The 25,541-nt window shown below is 41.7% G+C and overlaps 1 long non-coding RNA gene across 1 annotated transcript; it reads right to left on the bottom strand.

Annotated features, from left to right (window-relative positions):
- Positions 1-605: 605 nt before the first annotated feature.
- Positions 606-25,172, bottom strand: LOC311523121. Its single transcript, XR_014712271.1, has 3 exons — positions 25,054-25,172; positions 14,099-14,193; positions 606-1,553 (listed from the first exon to the last, which is right to left on the bottom strand). It is a non-coding gene; the product is annotated as an uncharacterized lncRNA (long non-coding RNA).
- Between the last annotated feature and the right edge of the window lie 369 nt (positions 25,173-25,541).

Here is a 25,541-nt window from a genome sequence, read left to right as displayed (position 1 = left end):
GACCAAAGGGAAAAAAGGAGGTAAACATTTTTTCATCCTGTTTTTCAACCACCATGCACCAATGCATCAGAAGGCAAGGGGAGGTGGTTGTCTATATATCTAAGTATATTATTTGCCCTTAATTTATTAAGGCTTGCAACACATCTTAGAAGTACTCCATTACCTCCATGTTACTGATAACTGAGGCACCAGTTATAATGTCTTGTGGAAGGGTAAGCCGAGGCATACCCACTGGTACAAGTTTAATATGATTTTATTGGGAGAATGAAGGCAGTGAGCAGCCTGTGCACTTCTAAACCTCTGCACTCCACTCCCAGACGGTTGTAATTCAAGTTACAATATCTAGAGGTCCTTAACAAGGCACACTATTACACACAGGAAGCTTAAGTGACTTGACCAAGGGTAAATAGGATGTCAATAACAGAGCCAGGAATAGAACCAAGAAGTGTGATCTCTCAATCTTGTACTCTAACCATTAGGAACATTGGTTCAATAAAGAGAAAATCCATAAGAGAAACAATCAGTAATAATACAGCAATAAACAATCAGAGTCTGCAAATAAAGAAATAAATAATAATTTGTTACACCCTAGTAAGAACGAATGTACACCAGTCTGATACAAATGACTAACCTCATAATAGTGTTTGTAGTGGTTGGATATGATGCTCTGAGTTCAGCTCACAGAAACATTTCATTTAAGACTGAGTGAGACACGCCAATAAGTAAGGATTCATTTCCTTTAAGTGCACTTCATTATCCATTCTCAGGGCCCATCATGGATGGAGAACCATCCATTTTGTCTGATGCTATCTTTTTTTTTAAAGCCAAAACAAAGATCACAAAAATACTCTGTGCCTAGTGTGTCATCAGTTCAGGTTTGCCTCAGTTGGGGTAACACATAGAGTGCTCTGCACGAGGCCACTGAATCGCTGACAAAGATGCACACTGGGGCAATATCAGTCATGTCAGCTGATTCATCAACACCCAGTGTATGGCAGCTCACGTTTCACTTCACTGACAAGCTTGTCTGCCACTACTGATGCCAATAACTCAGTCCTTCAAACAGTCAACATGCATGACAAAGGAATCCTTTTAAATTCACTGAGTACTTCAGCATTCATCTCTCCCTCTAACATTGGATCAATTGCTGCAAGGATACATTCCTTCATCATTTCAGAGTCTACAGATGCTTTCTTGTGCTTGGCGTCTATCCAAGGGATGCATGGGGAGGCTCCTATGGCACTCTGTCAAGTAATGAAACTCCTCACAACCCTCTGATTCAATCTGCTGTAGTTGGACTCCCTTGAAACGATTTTATCCATGTGCAGTGGAAGGCCTGGAGGGTGTTTGGCAGTGAAAATCAGCAGGGTTGGCTTCATAACACTGCTTTACATTTCCAGTTTCAATGAAAAGCAACTACTGTACCCGCAAAGAAATCCACCATGACTGGGTTGCAGCAGACCTCTGAATGAAAGAGCATTGTCTCTCCTTTCTTGCTTGTAGTCCCTATTCAAGTCATTATCATCTTCCACTCATTGATTTGCTCTCCCAAGCTGCTAGTAAAAAATATTCTTATCAGAAACAAAAAAATCTACATTCATTATAAATTACTTTTGTTCATCTGATTTCATTACAAGTTTCCAAGATCTGTACAAAGTTTTCTCAGACAGTCTTTCAAAAAGAATTCCATAGAAAGGAGCACTTGTATGAAGCATCTTGCTCTCTAGTCACTACTCTAACACAAAACAATACTAACAAACAGCAAAAGATTTTTGATGTTGTGGATAGCAACCATCACATAAAAGCACTTGCTTGTAAATAGGATGGACTCAACTGGCTAGTTTATATGTGCACCATAGGCCTCCACTGGATTAGATCACAATGGAGAGTCTCCCAGATCTCAAGTAATACGATGCTGGATTTTTGGAACAGAAGATTCCAAATTCTCTCCCCATTGCTGCTATGAAGTTGCGAGTGATCTTGGCGTGCTGTACAGTGACAGCTGAGAATTACTGCATGATGTGTGTTACAAGAAGAAACACACAATCATACAAGACAGACATATCTGAAGAACCATAATGGTGACATTTAGCCAAAATGTTTGGTTACAGTTTGTTTTTCCTATGAATTCAATGCTGCTGGAAGATGCTAAGTTGACAAAGTTCTCAGGACAAGAAATGATACTCAACAAGCGTCTTTACACTGACCCACCATCATGCCTAAACAGTGACCTAAATCTTTGGCCTTTTTGCCATGTCTGCCAATAAGGTGAGGATTATAGTGTTTTGGATGCATGCCCCATAAGGAACTTGATTGAAACCACCAATTTCATTTCATTTCAATAAAGAATTGGGCTTGCTTTCAGATTTGAGTGAAGATTCACTTCTCTCATACAAATCAGATTGTGCTTACTAAATTCATTGATTAAAGAGGGAAAACTTTACAGGCAACAATAAGAACTCAAATACCTATGAGACAAAGTCATTGAATATTACGGTGAAGTTACTGTCACTTTAAAGTTCCAGCTACAATACTCGGCCACTTGGGATGAGAGTAATAGTGTTTCGGAGAGCACAGAAAGAGAAGGCAGGGTGTCTTGGTGTGCTCCTTCGGAGGGTCGCCGCTGCCCTCTCTGGGACCCCCTTGGTTTGCTCCTGGAAATGGCAGTTCTTTGACTATGATCTTTGAGTCTGCAACCATGCCTCAATCTCTCAGCTGTGCTCAGGGAGGCAGCCTGGGCAGGGGGTGTTACCTCTCTGCTGTTCCAAGCCTTTCTGCCTCCCACTCCTTCTCTGCACTCCTTCCTTTATAGTATGCCTTGTCTCCTCTATTGGGTGCAACTGTGAGTGCCTGCCTTCATGATTGGCAGACAGAAGAGTCTCCCCTCCCCCTCCTGCCTAAGCTCAGTATGGGGTTTGTAGACCCCATTACACAGGGTTACCAGTCAGAAGAGACCCGTTTCCCTTTGTAGGCACATCTGTGCACTGTCCCAAAATGCTAAGAACGTGAGAGTCACATTCGTTGTGTACTGAACGCCACTTGGATTTCCTTTACACAATGCTTAGCTTTTAGCAAACAAAGATTGCCATTCAGATAAAAACAGCAGCCTTACCAGCTTCCAAAACGTTCTCCCTGCTATGGCTTCCGCAGATAAAAACCAGATTCTGATATATAAAGCACAGTTCAGGCTGAAATTGATTTCAAACATTCTTCTTTCAATGACTCCAGACACTTCTGTGCACGTATAGGGCCTGGTCTTGTGCCAGGGACTTTCATAGATTCCCAGGTCTGAAGGGACCATTATGATCATCTACTTTGACCTCCTGTATAACATAGGCCATAGAACTTTCCCAAAATAATTCCTAGAGCAGATCTTTTAGAAAAACATCCATCTGTATTTTAAAATGGTCAGGGATGAAGAATCCACCATGGCCCTTGGTAAATTGTTCCAGTGGTAAATTGTCCTCACTGTTAAAAATGTATATAATATATCCATTCTTAATTTTTCTAGCCTCAACTTCTAGCCACTGGACTGTGTTATGCCTTTCTCTGCTAGTTTGAAGAGCCCATTATTAAATATTTGTTCCCTATGTAGACACTTACAGACTAAAAAAGTCACCCTTAACCTTTTCTTTGTTAGGACAAACATATTGAGTTTGTTGAGTCTATTATAATAAGGCATGTTTTCTTGTCCTTTAATCATTCTCATGGCTCTTCTCTGAACCCTCTCCAATTTATCAACATTATTCTTGAATTGTAAGCTGTGAAACGGACATAGTATTCCAGCAGCAGTCACACCAGTGCCAAATATAGAGGTAAAATAACCTCTCTGCTCCTACTTGAGATTCCTGTTTATGCATCCAAGGATCACATTAGCTCTTCTGGCCAAATTGTCACACTGGGAGCTCAAGTTCAGCTGGTTATCCATCATGACCATTGCTTCCTAGGATAGAGTCTCCCCACCCACATACACACACCAATACTGTAATTATGGCCTACATTATTTGTTCCTAGATGTATACATTTACATGTAGCCATATCAAGTCATATATTGTTTGCCCATCCCCAGTTTACCAAGCTATCCACATGGCTCTGAATCAGTGATCTGTCCTCTTCATTATTTACCATATCCCTTATTTTTGTGTCATCTGCAAAATTATCGATAATACTTTTGTTTTCTTCCAGGTCATTGATAAAAATGTTAGATAGTATAGGGCCAATAACTGATCCCTGTGGGACCCTGACTGGAAACAAACCCGCTCAATGACAATTCTCCATTTACATTTTGAGACCTGCCAATTAGCCAGTTTTTAATCCATTTAATGTATGCCAGTTAATTGTATATTATTCTAGGGTTTTTTAAAATCAAAATGTCATGCGGTACCAAGTCAAACACCTTATCAAAGTCTAAGTATATTATGTCAACACTATTACCTTTATGAACAAAACTTGTAATCTCATCCAAAAAAAAGTATCAAGTTCGTTTGACAGGATCTACTTTCCATAAAACCATGTTGATTTGCACTAATTATATTACCCTCCTTTAATCCTTTATGAATTGTGCCCAGCATCAGCTGCTACGTTGTCTTGCCAGGGATCAATGTCTTGCTGACAAGTCTATAATTACCTGGGTCATCCAGTTTACCCTTTTTAAAAATTGGCACATTCGCATTCTTCCAGTCTTCCAGAACTTCCCTAGTGCTCTAAGAGTTATTGAAAATTTACATTAACTGTCCAGTGAGCTCCTCAGCATGCTCTTTTAAAACTCTTGTGTGCAATTTATCTGGACCTGCTGATTTTAAAATGTCTAATGTTAGCAGTCACTGGTTAATATCCTTAAACTTGTGCAATAGAAAGTTATTATCATCACAATATAATGAGACTATATCATCTGTTTTCCCCCACATATAAGTATTCATTGAATTCTTCTGCCTTTTCTCCGTTATTACTGATAATCTTACCATTTCCATGTGGTAATGGACCATACCACTGTAAGAATTCTTTTTGTTCCCAATATATTTTAAAAACTCCTTCTTAGTTTCCTTAACTCCGCTGGCCATAGATTGCTCTTTGTGTCCCTTTGCTTCCCCTATCAATTTTCTACAATTCCTAGCTTCTGATTTATATTCAGTAATATCAACTTCTCAGTTCTTCCATTTGTTTTATTTATTTATTATAACTGCCTTCATTTCCCCTCTACACCAGGTCAGTTTTTTAACCAGAATGCCTTTATCCCTCAGTTGTGGGACTGTGGCTTTTGGGGGCATCTAATAAGGTGTACTTAAATGATTCCCAGTGATCATTCATATTTTTCTGATTAAATTCTTCCTCACAGCTTATTTGTCTCATAATTGTTTTCAGCCTTGTGAAATTGGCCCTATTAAAGCATCAAGTAGTGTATATGTATATATATATATATATATATATATATATATAACTGGTCTGGATTTCATTCTGATTGCACAGTATAAATATGATCAAGTCATAATCACTTGTCACTAAAGTTACCACTGATTTTTAGTTCTGTGATCAATCCCTCTCATTCTGTTAGGACAAGGTTTAATAAAGTATTTCTCCAGGTTGGCTGAAACACTTTCTGAGTTAGGAAATTGTCATCTGTAATGTTTAGTAATTCCAAGGATGTTTTAGTACTGGCAGCATGAAACCTCAAGCATATGCCACTTGAATGAAAGTCCCCAATGATCATGCAAGTTTTTCTCATACACATTATATATAGGTGTGGAAGGAGGTGGTCATCCTGTTCTCTAGTGTAATTTGGTGGTCTGTAGAAGACACCAACTAAAACCCCATCCCGTGCTTTATTTGTTAGAACAGTGACCCATAAGGATTCAAGGTCATTTTCTTCTGAGTTATCAGTGACTTGGAAAAAGTCATTTTCAACATAGAGTGCTACTCCCCCTCCCCTTTTGCCTATTCAAACTTGCTAAATAGGTTATAACCATTGATTTTAACATTGTAATTGTGTGAATCATCCCACTTGGTTTCAGTTATATCAACCAGATGGAATTTATGCTCATAAATGACAAATTCTAACCCCTTTTGTATGTTACCCAGGCTCCTAGCATTGGTGTACAGGCAAGTCAATAATTTCTTCTCTTCGTGGCCTTTAGTTCCTTTATTAAATTTTGTTCTCAACAAAATTTGATTTTGTGCTGAGTGCTCAAATCTTCCCTCTTTTTACCATGCCCTTTTGCTATTAGTTTAACCTCCTCCTGACTACTCTAGCCAGCCCATCCCTGAAGAGAGCGGCCGTACTTCTGCTGAGGTAGAGGCCATCCAAACTAAACAGCCCCTTCTCCCCACAGAAGGTGGAATGTTCCAAAAAATCCTGTAACCTCCACCACTTAGCCAGCCAGCAATTCACTTCCAGAATGTTCAGCATTCTGTCTTCTGTCACTTGTGGGACAGAGAAGATCACTTGGACTTTCTTCTTCAGCATGCTTCCAAATTCCTTGAAATCATCTACTCCTTGTGAGATATCCCATGATGCAGTATCATTTGTGCTGATATAAACAATCACAAATGGATCCTTGCCCATTGACTTCAGATGCCTAACCACGTTAGTAGTGTAGGATTTTGTCCTTGGGCTCTAGTTAAGCCCATGTGCACGCATCCCAGAATTCATTAATCCTGTAGTTAGTGGATTAATTTTGTAAAACACATCCCTAACAATGTTAGTGGTCAAATTGAAGTGTGTACAGCATTTCTATATGCATACACATCGTAAACCACAAAGCACACATTCAACTTTTCCCTACTCAGGATCTTTCAATTAAAGTATTTTAAAGAGCCAGAATTTAAATGGTGGGGGGGGAGGCGATAGGAGTGCTGAGTGCAAGTAACACCAATCAAAACAAACAAGGTCAACACAAAGGAGAGGATAATCACAGAACTGCAAACTGTTTGGGGGTATTTTATCTGCCACACCCTGAGTTTAGGGTTCTGTGTTTCTTCTGCATGAACTGATAACACCACTCTTAAAACTTGGTAGGGGGATGCCTTCCTTATACTGTACCTTGTTAAGTAATTACGGAAAGGACAAGTAAGTAAAGAAGGAATGAGAGATGGGTCCAAATCACACCAATATGGGGATTTAGGCTCTGATCCCAAAAGCGGCTTTACATGGGATGGCTCCTACACTTATATGCAGAACCACTGAAGTCAGTGAGGTTCCATTCATGCACAGGGATAGTCAGGGGCCTTAGTCTGTGCTTACTTCTAAGAGGAATATAGTCAAAACCATTGTGTTTTAAAATGCATTTTCTTACCAGTTTTAAGTGTATCATATTCATGATTTGGGCTAGTCAGCAATTGATACCTGAAAAGATAGGTTTCCATTCTCCTTTAGGGAAAACCCACCTCCTAAGACCAACAAAGAAATAAACATTGTTAAAAGCAGTCCAAGAATGGCAGGGGCGGAGCAGCATAACATAAAAGGTACTACTAAAAAAAGACGAGAGATGTGCAATGGCCAAACACCAAAAATCAAAAGAGCCATTTCAGTTCTACACATATAGAGGTTCAACTCAATGATCCCAGTGGTCCCTTCTCACTTTGGAATCTATGAAATCTATGAAAGAGAAATCAACCTAAATAATGCCTAGAAAGACCAACACAAAACAGCCCAAGATTGGTACAGAACACTGTGGCCAAAACTAATGAGCTTTTGTGAGACTCTCAAATCGACAGATCTACCACGTACTACAGTGAACGGAGGTTTCTTTTCATAGCAAGGTGGATGACTTTTTATCAGATGTGTCACTTGGTGAAATAATTGCCAGCAATAATGGTGTGATAGCAGCATACTCAGAGCACAATTTATCCATGTCTGTTCTATCTTTCAACTTCAAAGCTTCTACTGCCTCATTGATCATATCAAAATGACAACCCTGTTGTTAATGACAGTGGTCTAATGCAATACAGAGAAGTCAAATCACTCCTCCAGATAGGCAAAAAGCTTTTATACAGAAGCTAACATGTGCATGGGTCCTGACATTCATATTCAGATGTTATCTGAGGGGAGGAGGGTGAGTTTGACATTTAGATTTATTCATATTCGTAAAAAGTCTGAGTTTAGAAAGCACAAAATCCATGAGAATTACATGGAAAGGAGATAATTGAGCAGTATGTAAAGCTTTAATTAACGTAAGGCTAACTTCTGGATCTATGAAACATCAATTTCCTTTGGCTACATCAAGGTTTAGCCTATGTTACAAGGCCACACATGTGAGTCATCTAATAAAAACACAAGCCATTGTGATTATAAAAAGCAGAATAAAAATAAAATGGGTCTCCCCCCACCAACTGTCCACCCATTTTGGGTGTGTCTGGCAATAGTAACTATCCATGCTGCTCCTCTGGCTATGCTGGTTTGGGTTAGTCACCTCAGGAGGTCAGCCCGTTATAAAATATAATCCTAAAAAACAGAATTGTCTGTTTGTACTCAAATCTTGACTTTGAACTACTCTCATGTGAGAAAATAGCTAGTGAGATAGAATGTAGTTCCATAAATTGGGTTCAATTGAGAAATGCTGTTAAAACAGGATTAAAATACTTGTATTTCTCACCTTCATGACTGAATTTAGCATCCAAGGGTTATCACAACAACCCTTCAGAGGACAATTAATGTATAGTAACATTTACTAACTTTTGCAAAGGGTTTTACCATTTTTACAAATCTGACCCTGACTCACAAGCCTTTTTATTTGATTCCTTCCAGCTGAAAACAGAGTTGGTTAAAAAAATGCCAACTATTTTTCATAGGAAATTGGTTTTTATTGTCTAGTTTGAAATATTCACATATGTATTTTGGTATGTAGACAAAATAAAAAGTGAAAAAAAATCCATTTTTGAAAGAAAAAGAAATTGTTGCAGAGATTGCAATTGTGTTGGGTGTCACAATGTGTGAATGGAAAGACATGTGAAGGGCTGATGGTGTGGAGGAGAATTTTGGCCTATCTGCTGGTTTCCTTGATTTTTAGTGACTGTAGTGACAGGAAATGGATTTACTTTAACTTCAAAGTTAATAAAAGTTTTCTGTGTGTACGTGTATAATAAGGCCCTGCTCCTGTTCCTATTAAACTTAATATATTGTAGGTACTTATATGGTCCCCACTCCAATAGTATCTGAGCACATCCTGAAATTCAATGTCTTTATCTACACAAAAAGAAAAGGAGTACTTGTGGCACCTTAGAGACTAAGCAATTTATTTGAGCATAAGCTTTCGTGAGCTGAAAGCTTATGCTCAAATAAATTGCTTAGTCTCTAAGGTGCCACAAGTACTCCTTTTCTTTGAGCTGTAACTCACGAAAGCTTATGCTCAAATAAATTGCTTAGTCTCTAAGGTGCCACAAGTACTCCTTTTCTTTTTGCAAATACAGACTAACACGGCTGCTACTCTGAAACCTGTCTTTATCTACTCAACATCCCTGTGAGTAGGGAACTGCCATGATCTCGATTTCACAGGTGGGGCACTGAAGCAGAGAGAAATTGAAGGATTTGCCTATGGTCACACAGGGAGTCTATGGCAGAGCAAGAACTGAATCCAGGTCTTCCAAGTTCCTTGTTAACACTCGAACCACTGGATCATTCTCCTTCTCTAATTTGAACTATGTTAATAAGAATGTTTGCACTCATGTCAGTTGGACAAGGAGTGGGACCAATATGTACATGAAAAATAAAATTTTAGTCCCTCATGCTCTGACAAATGCTGCCTTTCACAGGACAGCTTTTCAGCCACAAGCTTGGTATATGAAAATCAGCAGGGGCAGTTCATTTTACAGATTTAAGATGCTTCATTTTCCCTTGACTGTCCACAGTCCTGTCTATGCAGGATTTTATTTTAAATTGGGACATGCCCTTTGAAATTACAGTATTGCTTCTGGAGAAATTCTAGAGAAAAAGGAGACTGTACCTGCTCAATGTGCTGTTCACACTGGTGCTTCTGTTGGTGTAACTTATGTCGCCCACAGGGTGTTTGTTTCACACCCGTGAGCAACATAAAGTTATGCCGACAAAAGTGCTAGTGTAGACAGGGCCATAGAGAGATTTGGAATAAGGGCAGAACCCTTTACAGTTCTTATCACCAAGCTATTTACCTAACCTAGCAAGCTGTTTCTAGCAAGTCTGGCTTGTTGTGCCGCCTTCTAATGAAGGCTGGAGTCTTTAGACACATTAAATCTTTGTAAACAGAATTAGAGGTGAAGTTTTGTCTTGAATCCTGTTTACTCCCACTAATGACTCTTGACAAACCCAGGACATTACAAGGGCTCACTATGTCGTTCACTGTAGCTTGATCTCTTTTTTATTTCTGCCTTCTCTCTCCTCATTCCTCAGCCACCTTTATCTCCTGCTTTTAGTTATCCATATGTCCAGCACAGAGGAGAGAAGGGCAAGCTTCCTCACACATTAACTCAAAAATGTTCCTCGGTTCAGAATAGATAGAATCAACTTTAAAGGTTCTGTTTCCTGAGCCATTCAATCCTTGTCCTGTGACTGTCAGCGCCAATCAGAGTGCTTTGGTTCTGACACATGTCCACTAGGCACTGGATTGAAACTACCATATATAATAAGGTCACAGGCCATTAAACAGCCACAAATTTCAGTGACTACTGATATGGGCTAAATGAAAACCAACGAACTATACACAAAATTCCGTAGCTCTTAGGACCAGTCTCCTCAGGAACCGAGCCTTCTGTCGCTTTCCTATCAGCCTGCCAAAGCTTAAGTGTTACAACACAGGCCAAAGATCCAAACGAAAGTTCACAAGGAAAACAAAAGCGCAGGAAACTTAAAATGATGAGGAAGCAATACACTTCTGATTGCTACTCCTTGTCCATAAATTCACAAAGCTATTTCAATGCACGCATCCACAGACACACTTCTCTCCTCCCCACATGCATACCAACCTAATAGCCAAAATGGCAGCAAGCAGTAAATTCAGCCCTCTTGGGCCTGTAAGATATTGCTTACATTTGAGGGATGAGGGAAAATGAGTATTTGAAATGCATAAAACAGGAAAAGCAGTCGCGGTCTATATGAGTTTGGAGGCGTAAGAATGAATGGGTTGGATACCTTTTGTTTGTTTTTTTCAGGGCCAACACTCTTCTCCCTTCCATGTCCCTCTTGTTTTGGGTGTGCCTTTGAGTTTTACATGGTGGCAAGGAAAATAGCAGATAAAGGGGATATTTAAAGGGTTCTTGCACCTTTGAGCTTAAAAGGAATGTAATGTTTACTGAGGATGAGTAAATAAAGAAGTTGTCTATACAATTAACAAGAGGAATAGTATATAATCTACTGTTTATTACTAATCAGGTACCTTGTATTGGTGCTTCTGATTTACGAAAGTTGGCTTCATTTATGAAGCACCTCAAACCCTGAGCACAGGGAAGCTGCTATTGACCCTGGTGCCCTTCCAGCTGTCTTTTTTCCTACACGGAAATGTGGCTAGAAGCTGAGAGGTTTATAGCTCTGCTGGGGTGGAGCTGGTTAGAAGTGTAGGCCTGTAGCCTTTTGGAAATGTAGTTTGAGGACCGAGCAGCTATTTTGTTGGAATCATTTTTGTCTGATTAAATTAAAGAACGTTGTAAGCAAGCAACAAGAACGTAGACTGAGCAATGACATTTATCACACACCTTAGTTCCATGATTATTATTTTTAAATCAGTAATGATTTATAGTCATCTAGTTTGCTGACACTTGCCTTGGGACATGATGAAGGAGGAAAGGCCCTTTGGAAGAAATGAGGATTGGGCAGATTTAAAGTAGGAGAGGGACATGGAAGGGTGGGTCAGAGTGGGCGTTCCTTAGGCTGCCTAAAAGGAGGCGTGGAGGTGAGACAGAATGTTAGTGGCACAATCATACAATATTAATACGGGGCTTGTGCTCTATCTTTCCAGAGATCTTCACATTTGGTAGCTTGATTCTGTAATGGACTTTTTCATTCCTTTATCTTTTCAGCTAGATGTTTTTACATCACCCTCATTCGGTCCTACAGCAACACAGTCCAATCCCTTTCTGTACCCACTACTCCCACCTTCTCTTTCTCAGCAAGTAGATGCTACCCATATTGTTGGGGTGTGGCATGGGGTTTTTTTTGTTCTTAATTTTAATTTTTAATTAATAATTCTGGTTAATAAATTTTTCCCATGTGACTTTTCGTCTGGGCTCATTTTGCACCATTTATCTTCCCCACAAGAGAAATCTCACTTTCGTTATCCTACATTCCAGCTGGGACCACCTCTTTCTACCCACAGATTCTTCTCTGATGGTGATGGTTATCAACTGTGCTAGGAGTAGAGCAGCAATCTCCGAAGTCACATCACGAGTTCTGCATAGTCAGTAACCGTATCAGTAAGAAATATTCTGGGTAACAATTTTTCCTAAAATGCCCGGCAGTCTAAATGCACAAAGATTGCCTTCGGTTTTTACCTGCATTATCCTGCCTGCCATTCTCTTCCACACAATACCTGAAACTCCACAGTTTCATGCCTATTTCATTAGTGATAAGTAATGTAGCAGGCAGGTAGCCCTGTAGGGAAGAGATCTATAATGAGCGTGCACTGAAGCCAGAGTTACAAGCCTGTGCTAGTTTGGAAGCAGTACAACCCAGCTTGCACTGGTGTCACACCAAACTAGATCCCTCTTGAAACCTCTTTCACCAGTCCCACTCATCATATTGCTGTGCCCATTTCATGTCTAAGGACTAAACAAACCCCTCTGACTTCATCTTGCTACTCAATGGAGGTGTAGCTAACCAACCTTGAACACTCCACCTCAGAGAAGGTGAACACTCCCCCTGTTCTCCCAACATACTATTTTTATCACCACTGTGCTACAGCTGATCATCATTGGCCTAGGGAGCAAAGGGACATCCTGGTCATTCCTGAAACCAAGGGCTGCACTCAAAGAAACAACAAGTGGAGACTTCTAATTTTTTTCACGTGGAATTTTTTTTAAGTAAAGTGCACTTAACTTTGAGAGGGGATTGGAGCCTACAAGGCTATCAGGTATCTATTTTTCCAGACGACAGATACAGCACACACAAAAATCAATGGAAGCTTCCCGAAAATGCCCTACCAATGTGAGTCACCCATGACCTCTTGTAAGGTTGAAAGGATATGTCATTCTCTGTTCCTATTTAGGTCTCAGAATATCTAATGAAACTGCTAACTAGAGCATCAGTGGTGACTGGGAGCCTCTTGTAATCTCATGATATATGTCCACTACAAACTGGACTGTGATGACCAGCTTATTTCATATCAGCCATCATGAAATTATCAGGCACTAATAATTTTCTGCCACTTCTACCCCAGGCTACATTGTAAGCAGTGAGCTACAGAGAAAAGTCTTTGCATCCTAATACCAACCCCTTGAACTATCTAGCTGCCCCTACCATAAATTGGAATTCCTGTTTGCCAGGTATATATTTTCTGCATTTTTAAGAGATAGCTTTTGCAGTTTTAATATAGAAAAGCAGCACAGAGGCATACAATGGCAAAATGCAATACTAATGAATTGCAGGTTTTGTATAAACTCAGTACTTATCAGACACTAGAACAGGCTCTCAAAATTTAAAGAAGAGAAATAATCAACAGGACTGCCATTTTTTCATTAACATTCGAAATGCTGTAGCTGAACTTGTATAATAATTGTGAAATCTCTCTTCTTAGCACTGCAAAGAGACATCATAACAAATCAGAACAAAAAATGCAAAACTAGTGCAGTTGAGAAGGACTTGATCTAAAACCTAATGACATCAATGAAAGTTGTTCTATTGATTTCAGTGGGCTTTCAATCAGGCCCCAACTGCACAATTTAAACAGACTGTCCAGAGTTTCTCTCTGTAATCATCCGATTGAAAGCTAGCTGCTCATATTTCCTCTTATGTTTTGCATAGAGCCCATATTTTAAAGACAAACGAAAACAACTGACCCATTATCCCCTTGAGTCTAACTCCAGATCCTCTGCAGGTCAATGAAACTCATATATATGCCAGGCCACAAAGCAGGTATGTTTTACACCAGGTTGTATCCCTGCAGTGCACACACACACACGTTTTAAAATCTGACAGTCTTACCTGTGTCTGGGCAAGCATTAGATGCTGACTTCCATACACAATGATTGGCTATCAGTGCCTGCTGCAAAGGAGTTCTCTGTTATCTTCTCCAGGCCCTGTAACAAAGTTATTTTTGCATTAAAATGTTACTTAAAAACATTAAAATGAAGACACAAGAGACCATTAGTTTCATTTTCTAGTAATCTGAATAGAAATGTTTTTCTCCTTCTGACGTCTTTTCCTTACAACTCTGCCCAAAGTCTTCTAAAGGCCTTAACTAAAGAGCAGTCTAGACATTCCAAAGACATTACAATACCATGATGAATCTGCCCTGCAGTTCTTCAGAACCTTTTTGCCATACAAACCTTTGGGAGCTTATCATTGAAGCCACATTAGTCTTGATTTAAGGTCTTTTGACACATTATTACAGCACTCTGCCATCACTTCACACCTGCCATCCTGTCAATCGGGGGGGGGGGGGGAGAAACGGGACACCAATTTTGATGTCAATCAACAAATCCTCAGGGAGGTGTAACCTGTTAGAATGGATTACCCTTTGCCCATTGCGATTTGCAGGCTTTGAATTTAAAGGACATATGCCAGAAATAATTAAAGACTAATCTTTATTGTACTCACATATAAATGAAGGCATTTAGCACCAGCACATTTATATTGTCTGGAAAAATAATACGGAAGAGTAGCTGATTCTTGTAGTACTACTGTTCCCATTTCTATTAATCAAATGTGTTGGCTGGAGGTTAAGATCCGTTGCCCTCACAGTGCAAATATTTAGAGTACTAGGTATGACTATAACACCTGTATTAAATGTCCTGCCAAAAGTACAAATGATACCAGCGTGGTATACTGCCTAATCTGCAAAATCCTTAGCATTCATTGCTTCTGGGGAGAGAGACAATGTTTTTAATAGAAACAATGAAATGAACCTACTATTGAAAAAAAAAAGCAACAACCACCAAACAATATACAGAACTTGGGTTCTACCCTTATGCATTTTACTGGTTTGGGGGGGGTGGGGAGTCTGTAACTTTGATCTTACCCAAGCACTGCACTGAATCACCTTATCTTACTCAGTAACTACTCAGTTTTGCCTTATTCATGGCATTCATCTGAATAACATCAACCTCGAACTCTGAATTCGGGACCTAAATCCTGAGCTGTGTGAGATTTTTTCTTTCCATACTAGGTTTTCAGAAAAATGCAGAAGGAAAGAAGCACTAACACAGCTTACTTGTACTTGTTCACAACTCATCTCTGGGAAGCAACATCTTGTCCTTAGACTGACCTTAGAGTTTACACGCTAAAGGGAATAGCTACAAAATGAGACTAGCGCTGAAGTAAATAACACAGCGGGCGGGGGCTATATAGCCCAGACAGAACTAGAATAAAACAAATTAATTATACTGTAAATTTTTTAAGCTATTGCACTTTATTACTTTACATCTACAGCTTGTTTGGACTAGAAATGGGATAATATTGGACTACCTTTTACTTGCAGATGCAAGAACATTAGGTACCACTGTTGTGGTATCTAATCTGAAAAAGTGAGGGTGCATTGTTCAATGCCTGGATTTATTTACTCCATATATGACTCGCATTAGCATTCAGCATCACTCCCACAGAATGAGAGACACTCCTCCCTCCAAAGAAAGCATGACCCCTTGCTGCCTCTCTCCCCCAACCACCCAGGATATGTGAAACCTACAGAGATGTGTTAGGAAGAAGGAAGCAATTTCTCTTAAACTGTGACGTAAATCTTTAGAGAGTAATACATCATACTCCTGGAGAAGCAAATACAATGTGGCAGGAGAAAGTGAGTGTTTCAAGATCACTCTGGTGATTAGGAGCCGCACACTGTCACCCAGAGGAGATAAGTCCACCCATGGATTGAAGGCATTATAAAGGTCCTAGCTAGCCAGGATAAATCTGGGGATGAGTTTAGGAATTACCTTAACTGGTTACACTGAAAGAGTGATTCACTATTAACTGCCCTTATTTCTTTTTAGGCAAGTTAGTTCATAACAAATGACCAACATCTGCACCTGGAAAGCTGTTCCCATGTCCTGAGGGCTTACTGGGGACCAGGGGTGGGATTCTTTGTTCGGTTCAGGTTCACATTTTACACAAAGATAAGAGTGAAACTGCATTAAGCCATGTGTTTTTCCTCTCTTCTCTGGTGCCATCTATCTCTCTAGATACTCTGATTCCTCCCTTCCATTATCCACAGCATCTCAGCACATCCAGCGGATACTTGTTTTACCCTCATTTCTGCTTCTTTCTATCTCTGTCTCTCTCTCTGGAAGTGACTGAGATGTGATTCTTCCGTGCATACCTGTTGGACCTTTCGCCTCTCAGATCCAGCCAGCTGCACCTGGTGTAAGCATATTGAACATGGGTAAGTGGGCAGACCCAGATTTTAAACCATGGTTAAAATGAAAAACAGTGCCCCAATTTCCATCCAAAATACAAAAACTTTTCTGAGAAGCATTCCCCAGCTCTCCCTAGAGGGGCATGTCACATTTGCATAAGCACTTTCAGTTATCACCAGCGTTCCCTGCTTGGGGAAAAGCCCCAATCTAAATGGTTGTAGCTAACAACTGGAATTTACCAGCTGATTCTGCTTTCACTTACACAGAGATAAGCCAGGAGTAGCCCCATTACAGTAACACTGGTGTAAATGAGATCTGAATCAGGCTTTTGGTTTGAAGCTGAACAGAGCAAAATCTTGTCATGCTAGAAGATTGTCCAATATGGTGTGACATTTAATCAACTGTTTGACTATGGGTTCACCTCCAGTGTCCGTAGCAAAGTGAACATGATTCCCCTCACCTTGCTTCAAATCACACATCACTTTTCAGTGCAGTCTTATAGAGCTCGGTTATAGCCTTTTTTCTGAGAAGAACACAGTAACAGAGGTCAGCTCCAGTCATGAATTTTATGAAAGGTTTGCTGGGAAACCACATTAAATGGCAACATCAGTCCATACATCAGCTGTGCAGTGGTCTTATTCCAAGACTGTGCAGCTGAGTGATTTGCAAGGTCCTTGCATTTCATGGCCATCATTTTCAAACAATGTCACTTGCCTTTGTATCAGACACTTGAACTGCTTCAGAGGACACCCGGCTTTCCCTGTGATAAAATATCAGCCCAAAATGTTTTCTCTGGAGATGGGCCAGAAACCACCCCCCTCAAAAAGATCCAAACAATCTATATCATTGGAAAAGATTGGATCTGAACTTGACAGCTCCAGCCTGTCTCTAGTTTCTGTTCATGGAGTTACTCCAAAGCACAGGGAGGTTTGGAGGGTAATACAGAAAAGAAACTTCAGTCGCTATTCCAGGATTCAGAAATATAACAAATTTGTGCCAATTCCTTATACTTATCACTGGAATCAGCCTCTTCTATGACCAGGCCAATCTAGCAAATATCTAATTGCTCCCTTGCACCAGACAAGTACGTATTTTGCACAAATGATTAAAAGTACCTTGCTATTTGTATTATTATTTATTATACCTTGCATTTTGCTATTCATATTTATTATTCCTATTCTGATAGCACCCAGATTGGGGATCATTGTGTGAGCCTCCACATACATAACAGAAAAATAATCCCTGCCTGAAAGAATTTACAATCTCTATATATGACAAGATAACAGGAAGTGATTAAGACAAACAAATGGGGAAGGCAGTAGGTAAACAGTGAAACAATCCTGATTGGCTTACTAAGCAGAAGTGTCAGCAAACTCTGCATCCAGCCATTACTGTAATCACTGTGGTCACAATCCTGCAACCAAGAGCCAGGGCCATCCCTAGGGGTGTGTGGGGCCCGGGACATAGGTGCTGAGTTTCTAATCTGCTGGGAGGTGCTCCCCACCAGCTTTGCCCAGACCCCACCCTCACTTCACCCCTTCCCCCAAAACCCCACCCCATCCCTGCTCCACCCCTATCCCCTCCCCTGAGTGCGGTGCACCCTCGCTGCTCTCTCCCTTCCTTCCCCCCCGTCCCCAGCACCTCCTGATGCTGTAAAACATCTGATCCATGGCAGGCAGTAGGCGCTGAGAGGGATGGGGAGGCGCTGATCAGCGGGGCCCACCAGTAGGCAGGAGGTGGGGGGGGGAGGGAAAGGGTCGGGGTGTGGGGGATCCTCCTCACCGTCCCCTGCCCGCTTGCCTCTCTCTGTCCTCCACCTCACAATTTTACCGATGCGCAGGGGCCCCCAAAGGAGGAGAGCGCCCTAATTCGCCATACCCAAGGTACGGCTCTGCTGAGAGCACATGGCCAGACTCGTGTGCTTGTGCAATGCCTTGATGGCTTCAACAGGCCACCACTCCAACTCAGCAGTCCTCCTGTGAGCAGTTAATGGCAGACTGAAGTCCTTTAGTTATCTTAGTTGGGGCAGGCAAGTACACTGTGCTGAGAAATGTTCCTGTTGCATTTTTAAGGCAGAATCAGCAGGAGGTGGTGCTTCTTGTCTCTGAATACTTATTTTAGGGATACATTTTGGTCTGTGCTCATCATGATGTCATTGGTTGCTATGGGCATGGAATGGCAATGGACCCTATCCTGGCAATATTATATAACATTTCCATGGAATAAGCATCAAGGTGCAAAGCAGGTCAGGGTTCTCCTGTGCTAATTCTGTACAAATGTAGGATTTGTCTGGATTGTGGGAAAAATATAGATCAGCGGTTCTCAAACTGTGGGTCGCGACCCCGTTTTAATGGGTCGCCAGGGCTGGCGTTAGACTCCAGCCCTGGGGGGCAGGTTACAGGCCCCCCGCGCCTGGGAATGAAGCCCTTGGGCTTCAGTTTCAGCTCCCCTGTCTGGGGTGGTGACTCAGGCTTTGTTCCCCGCCCCCGCTGGGCGGTGGGGCTTGAGTGGGCATAGGCTTCATTCCCCCCTCCTGGAGTTGTGTAGTAATTTTTTTTGTCAGAGTGGAGTCACAGTGCAATTAAGTTTGAGAACCCTTGGTATAGATGATCCCATGAAAATCCTACATCTTGCACTAGTGTGCTGGCATGGTCATCTGAGGGAAATTAATTCCCGTCACCACTGTTACACAAATAAAAAATAAACACAACACTTCATGCGAGGGCAACCAGATGAAATGGACAAAATGTCGGGACACATGTGGGAAGCAAAAAAAAAAGGTGTGGGCGGGGCTGGAGCGGAGTTGCTGAACCAAAAAAAAAAAAAAGCCACAATATCAGGACAAATGGCATCCTGACCGTACATTGGTCGGGACGTAGGACAAATAATTTTATCGGGACATCTGGTCACCCTACCTCATGCTTCCGGGTTCAATTTGGTCTCTAACTAGTAGGGATTAGGGTGAGAAATTCAAGGGGGCATGGATCAGCCTACATCATCCTACTGTGGGGTTTCTTGCATCTTCCTCTGAAGCATCTGGCACTTGTCACTGCCAGAGACAGGATACTGGACTAGATGGACCACTAGCATGATCCAGTATGGCAATTCATGTGTTCCTAAATCTGAGTTTTTGGGGGATTATCACCCAGGTTGGGTATATGTTTTCCCATTGCTATTTTTAATCCCTAATGATCATTCCCAGTACATATTTTGCGGCTTCAATAGACTAATAGAATTAGTATATTTGAAGGGATCTTGCACCTTTCTAAAACCTGTCATTGTGGCTAGTAGCACCTGCTGAGATCCTGTCATTTAGTTTCATCAAGTGGTTGTCTATTGGCCCCATCATTTAGCATACCTAATCTCCCCAGGATCATTCTCAAGTACAAATTAGGACTAGGGACCTAGAATTTGCTGATGAGATGCACACAACAGAACACTGCTGATCAAATGACCCTCAGTGGGACTTAATGTGGCAATGTAAAACATTTCTCAGCAAAGTTACACAGATTCCCTTGCTAACGTTGCCAACTCTTGCAATTTGATCATAAACCTAGTGATATTCTCTGTTTTTCATAAAGCTCCAGCTCCCAGAGTCAGGGTGATTACATAAGGATTAAAAAGAATAAGTAAGTTTCTAGTCCACGGAGTTGTGCAGAGGAACACTGGAAGATGGGCAGTCCAAAGGCTTACAAACCAGAAGCAAATAAAAATAACCCCAAAATTATTGTTTTTAAATGTAATGATTTTTAAGCCAATCAAGATTTTGACTGATGATCTGTGAATACCTTGGGTTAGGAATCCTGCCTTCCCCATACCATACTCTGTATTATTAACTACAGTTATTGAAATGATAACATGAGAATGGATCTGCCTATAAGGCTGTGTGATACAGTGTATGTTTTTTATAAGAAGTTACTCTGGAAGTTGTAGAGGTTAATTGCTTGTCCGGTCCCCCTCTCACCGCCCACCCAAGTGATCACCAAGAGTGGCAGAGTGTCCTGTGGCACCTTGTAGACTAACAGACGTATTGGAGCATAAGCTTTCGTGGGTGAATACCCACTTCATCGGATGCATGTAGTGGAAATTTCCAGAGGCAGGTATAAATATGCAAGCAAGAATCACGCTAGGGATAATGAGATTAGTTCAATCAGGGAGGATGAGGCCCTCTTCTAGCAGTTGAGGTGTGAACACCAAGGGAGGAGAAACTGCTTTTGTAGCTGGCGAGCCATTCACAGTCTTTGTTTAATCCTGAGCTGATGGTGTCAAATTTGCAAATAAACTGAAGCTCAGCAGCTTCTCTTTGAAGTCTGGTTCTGAAGTTTTTTTGCTGCAGGATGGCTACCTTTAAATCTGCTAGTGTATGTCCAGGGAGGTTGAAGTGTTCTCCTACAGGTTTTTGTATATTGCCATTCCTAATATCTGATTTGTGTCCATTTATCCTTTTATGTAGGGACTGTCCAATTTGGCTGATGTACATAGCGGAGGGGCATTGCTGGCACATGATGATGTATATTACATTGGTGGATGTGCAGGTGAATGAACCAGTGATGGTGTGGCTGATCTGGTTAGGTCCTGTGATGGTGTCGCTGGTGTAGATATGTGGGCAGAGTTGGCATCGAGGTTTGTTGCATGGATTGGTTCCTGAGTTAGAGTTACTATGGTGCGGTGTGTAGTTGCTGGTGAGAACATGCTTCAGGTTGGTGGGTTGTCTGTGGGTGAGGACTGGCCTGCCTCCCAAGGCCTGTGAAAGTGAGGGATCATTGTCCAGGATGGGTTGTAGATCACTGGTGATGCACTGAGGAGGTTTTAGCTGAGAACTGTATGTGATGGCCAGTGGAGTTCTGTTGGTTTCTTTCTTGGGCTTGTCTTTCAGCAGAAGGCTTCTGGGTACATGTCTGGCTCTGTTGATCTGTTTTCTTATTTCCTCGTGTGGGTATCGTAGTTTTGAGAATGCTTGGTGAAGATCTTGTAGGTGTTGGTCTCTGTCTGAGGGGTTGGAGCAAATGCGTTTGTACCTCAGCGCTTGGCTCTAGACAATGGATCGTGTGGTGTGTGCGGGATGGAAGCTGGAGGCATAAAGGTAGACACAGTGGTTGGTGGGTTTTCCGTATAGTATGGTGTTAATGTGACCGTCACTTATTGGCACCGTGGTGTCTAGGAAGTGGACCTCCCATGCAGATTGGTCCAGGCTGAGGTTGATGGAGGGGTGGAACCTATTGAAATCGTGGTGGAATTCTTCCAGGGTTTCCTTCCCATGGGTCCAGATGATGAAGATGTCATCAATGTAGCATATGTAGAGAAGAGGCGTGAGTAGACGAGAGCTGAGGAAACGTTGTTCCAGATCAGCCATAAAAAATGTTGGCATATTGTGGGGCCATGCAGGTGCCCATAGCGGTGGTACTGGTCTGGAGGTATATATATTGTCACCAAACTTGAAATAATTGTGCGTGAGGATAAAGTCACAGAGCATAGCAACCAGTTGTGCTGTGGCATCATCAGGGATACTGTTCCTGACAGCTTGTAGTCCATCTGTGTGTGGGATGTTTGTGTAGAGAGACTCTACACCCATGGTGGCTGGGATGGTGTTTTCTGGAAGACCTCCAATGCATTGTAGTTTTCTCAGGAAATCAGTGGTGTCACGGAGATAGCTGTGAGTGCTGGTGGTGTAAGATCTGAGTAGAGAGTCCACATATCCGGACAGTCCTTCAGTGAGAGTGCCAATGCCCAAGATGATGGGGCGTCGAGGATTTCCGGGTTTGTGGATCTTGGGTAGTAGATAGAATAACCCTGGTTGGGGCTCTAAAGGTATGTTGATTTGTTCCTGTGTTAGTGTAGGGAGTGTCCTGAGTAGATGGTGCAGTTTCTTAGTGTATTCCTCAGTGGAATCTGAAGAAAGTGGCCTGTAGAATTTGGTATTGGAAAGTTGTCTGGCAGCCTCCTTTTGGTAGTCAGACCTGTTCATGATGACAACAGCACCTCCTTTATCAGCCTCTTTTATTATAATGTCAGGGTTGTTTTTGAGGCGGTGGATGACATTGCGTTCTGCATGACTTAGGTTACGAGGCAAGTGATGTTGTTTTTCCACAATTTCTGCCTGTGCACGTCGGCGGAAGCATCCTATGTATAGGTCCAGACTGTCATTTCAACCCTCAGGAGGAGTCCATGTGGAGTTGTTCTTCTTGTGCTGTTGGTGGGAGGGTATGTGTGTATAACGAATAGAGGTTAGTCCCAGGGTTGAGGATAGGTAGGTAAAACAACACTTAACGGACAATTTATAGTGTTAGGGCCCAATCCTGACTTCAGTATGAGATGCACATGCACAGGGCTTGCAGTGCTTGGCTCTAAGAGTTTCCTAGGAAGGGATCAGTGAAGTTTTCTGAAGTTGTTCTGAGTTAACAATAAGAAAGATCTCAGTGAAAGGCTGAAATCAGAGAGAATTAAAGCTGTGATGCTCTAAGAATGATCAAACTTTAGGTTTGTTTTTATGAAATCAAAACTATCTGCCAATCTTGCAAGCCTAGAAAAGCTTTATTTGTAGTTAATGGAGAAATTAACAGGGAGAAAATATCAAGGCATCACACAGGGCAGCACCCTATGCCCCTTTAGTTCCTTGTCAACTGCCTGAGACTCCCTAGCTTATCATTGTGGCCTTAAGAGAAGTTCCATCAGCATGGAGAGACCCTGCAGGCAATTTTTATGTATTGTCTTAACATATAGCAATTTTAATGAATAACTGGTCATGCTAAAAATAGTAGTGTGGCCATGGCAGCATGGACAGTGGCTTGGGCTAGCTGCCTGAGTATGACCCAGGATATTGGGCAGAATTGTATATGGGTGACTAGACTGGCCACACTACTGTTTTTAGGTGCTAGCTTGAGTAGAACTAGCTTGCTTATCTCAACCCAAGCTGGGATTTACACCTCCCAGCTGCTGTATGGAAAAAGGCTATGCCTACACTGCCCTGCCATTTGGACCTCAGAGGTGGGAATAGCAGAGCGCACAAAAGGGTTACGCTGTGACTCCCCTGTATGGATGCTGCGGGTATGAGCTAAAAGGTTCTTCTTTGCACTAACCTAGGCCTGTTTGGAGAGGACTACGCTAACCCAAAGTATGAACCTTTTAGCCCACCTCCACATGGGGAAGTTACAGCACAGCACTTTAGCATGCACTGCCATTACACCCCCGTAGTCTGAACTCTGGGGCATTGTGGATAAGCCCACAGACTTAGACTGCATCAACTTTCCCTGGTTTCCTGCAGCGTTGATAGAGGAACACTGAACATCTCTCCCAGCCTTTACAGATCCCATTCACAGATCCCCAGGCCCACAGGGCTCTATCACGTGTCCAAGGGGTAGGGAGCACAATGCTGCAAGTATAATACCAGTGTACCATCTGCCTCCAGGGTTTGGAATGAGTTTTAGTTTTCCTATTTGAAGGAATGGGAAGAGGAAGTTTCCCTGTGCACTCTCACTGGTAACCAAGGCAGCTGTGCATTACCTTTCCAGCTTCCTTCATTTTTGTATATTTGCGTTTGCAGATTTTCCAGTAATTACTTCAGGTGCCTCTAAAAATAATCTACTACTCCCCATGGCACCATTTTAATAGAGTCATGGGTTTTGTTGTTGTTAAGCTTTGGTCTACCTCACCAACTTAGCAGACAAACTTCAGGCATTTTAGGCTTTTCACCAGGAGCAATGAGTTTGCGAACTGCTGCATGCCAGAGTTGCCATCTCTGGAGAGTGGAGTGCATATTTAGAATGCAAAATCCTATTTCCTATGAACACAGAATGGGAAGACTGGTGGACCTCAATCCTTCCTATGCCCATCTTGTGACAGGATAGAAACTGCTTGTGTAGAATATGAGTCTCTTATCCTAATCAAAGAGACTCCTACTCATTTCAGCAGAGGAAGATAAAAAATACCCAAGGTCCAACAGACATGATGTGGGATAATATTCCAGTTGAGTAAACTGTGTATTTAGTTTAATCATGAGCAAGAATCACAAAAGACATCTAACCCCATGTATACTTTAAGAAATCTTGTGTATCCAGGAATTCTTATTGTCAATGAATCCTACTTGGATTGAACTTTCAATACCTCCTGGGATCAAAAAATATCAAGACAAGATGGGATTTGCTATTTCATAAGACCTTTAGGACTTCTGATGTCCCTAATGGTCTACAAAAGTTGATGATCAAGCCTGATTGAAGTATTTGAAACAAAAGTAGGTATTTGAGTGGGATAACTTGAGTAAATTTCAGTGCAATAAAGGGTCTCTCACAGTTGTAACTTGGTATCTAGCCCAGAAAAGTACTAAAGCTCAAAAGCTGTTATTTTCTGATGATGCCTATTGGGTGTCCTAGTTGTAATGAGTTGTTGGTCTCAATCTAGCTCTTCGTGCACAAGTGTCCACATTACATAATCATCACCAGAGTTAGGGCAGTCTACACTACGGGGCTCAGTCTACCTAAGTTACACAACTCCAGCTATGTGAATAATGTAGCAGGAGTCAACATACCTTAGGTCAACCTTTTGCAGTGTGTACACCATGCTGGGTCGACAGGAGAAACTTTCCCGTTGACTTACCTTATGCTTCTCATTCTGGTGGAGTACCAGAGTCAACGGGGAGAGCGATCAGCAGTCAATTTAGCAGGTTTTCACTAGACCCACTAAATCGAGTCCCGGTGGATCGATCGCCACGTGTCAATCCCCTGGTAAGTGGAGACAAGCCCTTAGCATTAGTTGGTGTGCTTGCTGTTAGTCAGCACAGAGCAGGAAAAGGCTGAATAAATATGGAGATTTCATTACCTTCTTGCATCTATAGGTGAGGCCTCCAAGTCATGGACAGGGCACCTTGATAGGGGAGTTTGAGGAAAATTGCTCCACTGGTACCTGTGCTGTAGCTTTGCTGTGGATACAGAGAAAATTTGTATCCAGGACTGGTGCCCTTTGCAAGCGTCTGAAAAAGAAAATGTGTCTTGTGTAAATGTAAGTAGTGGAAAAAAGTTAAGACTCTATTATCTCTTTCATGATATGTATGGCTTGAAACTTAAGGAAGAGAGAGAGTGAGTGTT

The sequence above is a fragment of the Lepidochelys olivacea genome, assembly GCF_965140295.1.
Source record: "Lepidochelys olivacea isolate rLepOli2 genome assembly, chromosome: 7".
Lineage (NCBI taxonomy): Eukaryota > Metazoa > Chordata > Testudines > Cheloniidae > Lepidochelys > Lepidochelys olivacea.
Note: the sequence above shows the minus strand (reverse complement) of the source record. Positions and strands in the feature narration are given on the sequence as shown.